This window comes from Oryx dammah, unplaced genomic scaffold (genome assembly GCF_014754425.2).
Source record: "Oryx dammah isolate SB20612 unplaced genomic scaffold, SCBI_Odam_1.1 HiC_scaffold_8, whole genome shotgun sequence".
Classification (NCBI taxonomy): Eukaryota; Metazoa; Chordata; class Mammalia; order Artiodactyla; family Bovidae; genus Oryx; species Oryx dammah.
Genome location: NW_024070192.1, coordinates 14,308,305 through 14,315,573, shown reverse-complemented (window position 1 = coordinate 14,315,573; position 7,269 = coordinate 14,308,305).

Sequence of the window (7,269 nt, the reverse complement as noted above, 5' to 3'; positions counted from 1 at the left end):
AAGAGATGAGTGCAATTGTGCGGTAGTCTGAGCATTCTTTGGCATTGCCTTTCTTTGGAATTGAAATGAACACTGACCTTTTCCAGTCCTGTGGCCACTGCTGAGTTTCCAAATTTGCTGGCATATTGAGTGCAGCGCTTTCACAGCATCATCTTTCAGGATTTGAAACAGCTCAACTGGAATTCCATCACCTCCACTAGCTTTGTTCGTAGTAATGCTTTCTAAGGCCCACTTGACTTCACATTCCAGGATGTCTGGCTCTAGATTAGAGATCACACCATCATGATTATCTGGGTCGTGAAGATCTTTTTTGTATAGTTCTGTGTATTCTTGCCACCTCTTCTTAATATCTTCTGCTTCTGTTAGGTCCCTACCATTTCTGTCCTTTATCGAGCCCATCTTTACATGAAATGTTCCCTTGGTATCTCTAATTTTCTTGACGAGATCTCTATTCTTTCCCATTCTGTTCTTTTCTTCTATTTCTTTGCATTGATCGCTGAAGAAGGCTTTCTTATCTCTTCCTGCTATTCTCTGGAACTCTGCATTCAGATGCTTATTATATCTTTCCTTTTCTCCTTTTCTTTTCGCCTCTCTTCTTTTCACAGCTATTTATAAGGCTTCCCCAGACAGCCATTTTGCTTTTATGCATTTTTTTCCATGGGGATGGTCTTGATCCCTGTCTCCTGTACAATGTCACGAACCTCATTCCATAGTTCATCAGGCACTCTATCTATCAGATCTAGGCCCTTAAATCTATTTCTCACTTCCACTGTATAATCATAAGGGATTTGATTTAGGTCATACCTGAATGGTCTAGCGGTTTTCCCTACTTTCTTCAATTTGAGTCTGAATTTGGTAATAAGGAGTTCATGATCTGAGCCACAGTCAGCTCCTGGTCTTGTTTTTGTTGACTGTATAGAGCTTCTCCATCTTTGGCTGCAAAGAATATAATCAATCTGATTTCAGTGTTGACCATCTGGTGATGTCCATGTGTAGAGTCTTCTCTTGTGTTGTTGGAAGAGGGTGTTTGCTATGACCAGTGCATTTTCTTGGCAAAACTCTGTTAGTCTTTGTCCTGCTTCATTCTGCATTCCAAGGCCAAATTTGCCTGTTACTCCAGGTGTTTCTTGACTTCCTACTTTTGCATTCCAGTCCCCTATAATGAAAAAGACATCTTTTTTGAGTGTTAGTTCTAAAAGGTCTTGTAGGTCTTCATAGAGCTGTTCAACTTCAGCTTCTTCAGCGTTACTGGTTGGGGCATAGACTTGGATAACTGTGATATTGAATGGTTTGCCTTGGAGACGAACAGAGATCATTCTGTCGTTTTTGAGATTGCATCCAAGTACTGCATTTCAGACCCTTTTGTTGACCATGATGGCTACTCCATTTCCTCTGAGGGATTCCTGCCCGCAGAAGTAGATATAATGGTCATCTGAGTTAAATTCACCCATTCCAGTCAATTTTAGTTCCCTGATTCCTAGAATGTCGACGTTCACTCTTGCCATCTCTTGTTTGACCACTTCCAATTTGCCTTGATTCATGGACCTGACATTCCAGGTTCCTATGCAATATTGCTCTTTACAGCATCGGACCTTGCTTCTATCACCAGTCACATCCACAGCTGGGTATTGTTTTTGCATTGGCTGCATCCCTTCATTCTTTCTGGAGTTCTTTCTCCACTGATCTCCAGTAGCATATTGGGCACCTACTGACCTGGGGAGTTCCTCTTTCAGTATCCCATCATTTTGCCTTTTCATACTGTTCATGGTGTTCTCAAGGCAAGAATACTGAAGTGGTTTGCCATTCCCTTCTCCAGTGGACCACATTCTGTCAGACCTCTCCACCATGACCCGCCCGTCTTTCCAAAGAAAGGCAATGCCAAAGAATGCTCAAACTACTGCACAATTGCACTCATCTCACATGCTAGTAAAGTAATGCTCAAAATTCTCCAAGCCAGGCTTCAGCAATACGTGAACCGTGAACTCCCTGATGTTCAAGCTGGTTTTAGAAAAGGCAGAGGAACCAGAGATCAAATTGCCAACATCCGCTGGATCATGGAAAAAGCAAGAGAATTCCAGAAAAACATCTATTTCTGCTTTATTGACTATGCCAAAGCCTTTGACTGTGTGGATCACAATAAATTGTGGAAAATTCTGAGAGATGGGAATACCAGACCACCTGACCTGCCTCTTGAGAAATCTGTATGGAGGTCAGGAAGTAACAGTTAGAACTGGACATGGAACAACAGACTGGTTTCAAATAGGAAAAGGAGTACGTCACGGCTGTATATTGTCACCCTGCTTATGTAACTTATATGCAGAGTACATCATGAGAAACGCTGGACTGGAAGAAACACAAGCCGGAATCAAGATTGCCGGGAGAAATATCAATAACCTCAGATATGCAGATGACACCACCCTTATGGCAGAAAGTGAAGAGGAACTAAAAAGCCTCTTGATGAAAGTGAAAGAGGAGAGTGAAAAAGTTGGCTTAAAGCTCAACATTCAGAAAATGAAGATCATGGCATCCGGTCCCATCACTTCATGGGAAGTAGATGGGGAAACAGTGGAAACAGTGTCAGACTTTATTTTTGGGGGTTCCAAAATCACTGCAGATGGTGATTGCAGCCATGAAATTAAAAGACGCTTACTCCTTGGAAGAAAAGTTATGACCAACCTAGATAGCATATTCAAAATCAGAGACATTGCTTTGCCGACTAAGGTCCATCTAGTCAAGGCTATGGTATTTCCTGTGGTCATGTATGGATGTGAGAGTTGGACTGTGAAGAAGGCTGAGTGCCGAAGAATTGATGCGTTTGAACTGTGGTGTTGGAGAAGACTCTTGAGAGTCCCTTGGACTGCAAGGAGATCCAACCAGTCCATTCTGAAGGAGATCAACCCTGGGATTTCCTTGGAAGGAATGATGCTAAAGCTGAAACTCCAGTACTTTGGCCACCTCATGCGAAGAGTTGACTCATTGGAAAAGACTCTGATGCTGGGAGGGATTGGGGGCAGGAGGAGAAGGGGACGACAGAGGATGAGATGGCTGGATGGCATCACTGACTCGATGGACGTGACTCTGAGTGAACTCCGGGAGTTGGTGATGGACAGGGAGGCCTGGCGTGCTGCGATTCATGGGGTCGCAAAGAGTCGGACACAACTGAGCGACTGAACTGAACTGAACTTTAAGAGAGGATGGGACTGCTGTGTTCCTGGGTTTCCAGAAAGAGGGAAACAAAATCTGATGAAAAGATAACATCATCTCCACCACAAACACCATTCCTTCTTTATTCCCGTTAATGAAGGCAATAGTTGGAGATCAGGGCACATCCTTGCTGGGAGACTCTCCTATGAGTATATGAAAGGCCTCCAAATGGCATTGCAGTAAATGGGGAATCTTTATTTGATTCAGTATTGCCTGAACGTATATGGACCCTGAGCCTGTTTTTCTGAGTTTCACCTCCCTTGGAACTCATATTCTGAGGCGTGAACTTTGGGAAACGGTCCTGTGGCTTTTGGTTCTCTTATCTGTACCAGCTGCCTGTCAGTCCATGGGGTCTGGGGCAAGAGGTGAGTCGGGAATCCTGGAGAATGAACAGCCACTCCACTCCGACCCCACGATGAACCCGTGAACCCTTCTTCCTGGTGCCTCCCCACCCTGCTTCCTGTGTCCCACCCCTTTTTCTAGGAACATCACAGGAAGGGTGGCCCTCAGGCTTGATTTGGAAGGGACCCAAGCCCAACCTCTGACCCAAAGGAGACTTCCCCTTAGTTTGCTCAGGGTGAGGCCCTTCCCTTCTGTTGGGTTCCTCCTGAGACCACACCGGCTCCCTTGCAACCCTCCTCTGGCCCGGCTGGGCGGTTCAAGCTGTTAGCAGCCCTGCTCCCTCCCGGAGCCGGGATCTGCTGTTGGGGACCCTGCGCCCCTGCTTCCAGCTTAGACCCTCATTCCTCATCACATGACAGACGTCCGTGCCCCCACCAGCTCCTCCCACGTGTCTCCAGGCCAAACTCTTGTGTCTTCAAATGTCAGTGAGTTTCCAGCCCCTCACGGTCCTGCCCTCCACCCCGGCCCTGTCATTAATGTCATCATCTTTGCTTGGGCTCAGCATTCCAGTTTCTGGTAACTTCTGGAATCTTGACTGGGTCAAGAATCATCTTGGTGTTTGGTCACTCTTTCCAGCTCTGCAATGGCTGCAGATAAACGTCCCTGGTGGCTCAGATGGTAAAGAATCCTCTTGCAATGTGGGAGACCTGAGTTTGACCCCTGGGTCAGGAAGATCCCCTGGAGAAGGGCATGGCAACCCACTCCAGTATTCTTGCCTGGAGAATCCCATGGACAGAGGAGCCCAGTGGGCTGCAGTCCCTGGGGTCGCAAAGAGTTGGACATGACTGGAGTGACTTAGCACGGCAGAGGCAGACAGACCCATGAGCCTGTATTTCTACGGCTTCATCCAAATCACTGAGCCGGGCTGGGGAGGGGAAGGTGGATTTGGAGTTTCAGGGAGGAGGGGGCAGGAAGGGTACTTACTGGGCTTACCTGCCAACCCGCTCAGGGGCCAAGTTTATATACTCAGTTGCTGTCTTGCCGGCCTTGCCCTTCCTGTGTCTGGAAACAGCCCCCAGGAACCCCTGGCGTTTTCCAGTACGGTCTCCCGGGGGCTCTCATGTTCTCGCCAGCCCTGTTCGTCTGCTCATGGTTCATTGGCCCAAACACAGGGTCATGACGTGATTTTCTGCCTTGGCAAAGGGTCTGGTTTGTTTCTCACCAAAGAAAGGATGTTAAGTGTTCTTTCTTTCAATACTTATTTGGCTGCTCCTGGTCTGAGTTGTGGCATACAGTATCTTTGGGCTTTGTTGCAGCACGTGGGATCTAATTCCCTGACCAGGGATCAAACCTGGGCCCCCTGTGCTGGGAGCGTAGAGTCTTGTTTGCTGGATCACCAGGCAAGTCCTGTTAAGTGCTCTTGATCTTGAGGAGATACTGGTCTGCAGCGGGAGAGGACTGAGGCCAGCCAGCCACCAGGGCACAGATATCCCAGCTCAGTGCCTGCCTGGCCCCGGGAGACAGACAAGCAGGCGGGGTTAACTGTGATTTTTTTTTGTTATCATCTCCTGAAGCTATAGAACAGTGACAGACTTTCCTCTTGGACTCCAAAATCACTGCAGATTGTGACTGCAGCCATGAAATTAAAAGATGCTTACTCCTATGACCAACCTAGACAACATATTAAAACGCAGAGACATTACTTTGCCGACAAAGGTCTGCCTAGTCAAAGCCATGGTTTTTCCAGTAGTCATGTATGGATGTGAGAGTTGGACTATAAAGAAAGCTGAGCACTGAAGAACTGATGCATTTGTACTGTGATGTTGGAGAAGACTCTTGAGAGTCCCTTGGACTGTGAGGAGATCCAACCAGTCCATCCTAAAAGAAATCAGTCTGACATATTCATTGGAAGGGCTGATGCTGAAGCTGAAACTCCAATACTCTGACTAGCTGATGCGAAGAGCTGACTCGTTGGAAAAGACCCTGATGCTGGGAAACATTGAGGGCAGGAGGAGAAGGGGATGACCGAGGATGAGATGGTTGGGTGGCATCACCGACTCAATGGACATGAGTTTGAGCAAGCTCTGGGAATTGATGATGGGCAGGGGAGTCTGGCGTGCTGCAGTCTATGGGGTCACAGAGTTGGACACGACTGAGCGACTGAACCAAACCTGAAGCTAAGGCATGTGTCTAGCACACAGGACTGATGGGCCAAATACAACAAGATGGTACAAACAAGTGTGTTCACTGATAGAATACAATTGGGTATATCTGCACATACAACTAATAACTTTTGGGGGAAAAAAAGTCCATGGCCCTGGCCTGACCACCTGTTGGCCTCTCCCTGTTCTCAGAGGCGGGTGAGCGTGCTACCAGCCACCTCCCTCCCTGACCTGGACCAGTCCAAGACATGACCCCAGCCTGGGCTCAGTAGCTTCATGGAGAATCTGAGAGCTGCATCAAGTGACAGAAGGCAGCAAGCAGGTGCCAAGTGATGCCGTCTAAACATCTCATCCTCTGTCACCCCCATCCCCTCCTGCCCTGCAGCTCCTCCTGCTCCCTTGGACTTGGCTGCATCCAAGGACCCACGCTTCAGAGAGAGGGCGTGCCCATGGCTCTCAGGGATGCCCCGTGTCCACTGGGTGGGGTGAGAAGTGGGAAGATGGGATGCTCGTTGCCTAAGTGGAAGGAGCCAGTCTCCAGGCAGAGCCCTTGCTAAGCTGTCCAGGGGCTGGCGGGCCCTTGGGGTCCTCTGGTGAATGACCCCGTGGTGCAAGAGAAAGCAGAGCATCCTTGGATGTCACCAGAGGGGATGCGGCCTGAGGGGTGAAAGCATGTTAGCAGGATCCTAAAATCCAACCAGGCTGGCCACTGAGCTCATGCCTTGGCATGTGGGCAGACATCTTATGTGCTTCAGACACATGCAGGTCGTGTCTTTCCCACTGCTGTGTTGGCTGAGTTACCTCCCTGGCGTCTCTCCCCTGTGGATTTCCTGGGACCAACAACCTATTTACACCTGCCCCAACCCCTGCCTCACCACGAGGCATGTGGGTCCTAACCTGGCCACCTTCCTGGAATTCAGCCTGAACCAGTACTTTCGGGGAAAATTTCTGCAGTGTTTCAAGGAAGCTCTGCCCACAGAAACTAAGGAGAGGATTTCCCTGGTGGCCCAGTGGTTCAGTTCAGTTCAGTTCAGTTCAGTCGCTCAGCTGTGTCCGACTCTTTGCGACCCCATGAATTGCAGCACACCAAGCCTCCCTGTCCATTACCAATTCCCGGAGTTCACTCAGAGTCACGTCCATCGAGTCAGTGATGCCATCCAGCCATCTCATCCTCTGTCGTCCCCTTCTCCTCCTGCCCCCAATCCCTCCCAGCATCAGAGTCTTCTCCAATGAGTCAGCTCTTTGCATGAGGTGGCCAAAGTACTGGAGTTTCAGCTTTAGCATCGTTCCTTCCAAAGTACACCCAGGACCGATCCCAGTGGTTAGGACTTTCCAATGCAGGGGGTGTGGATTCGGTCCCTGGATGGGGAGGTCCTAGGATTCCCACATGCCTTGCAGCCAAAAAACCAAACATAAAACAGAAGTGATACTGTAGCAAATTCAATACAAGATTTTCTTTAAAAATGGTCCATATTAAAAAAAAATCTTTAAAAAATATAAAGAAACTAAGGGGGACTCTCCAGCCCTGGGACCCTGCCATGAACACCATCAGGTAAACACA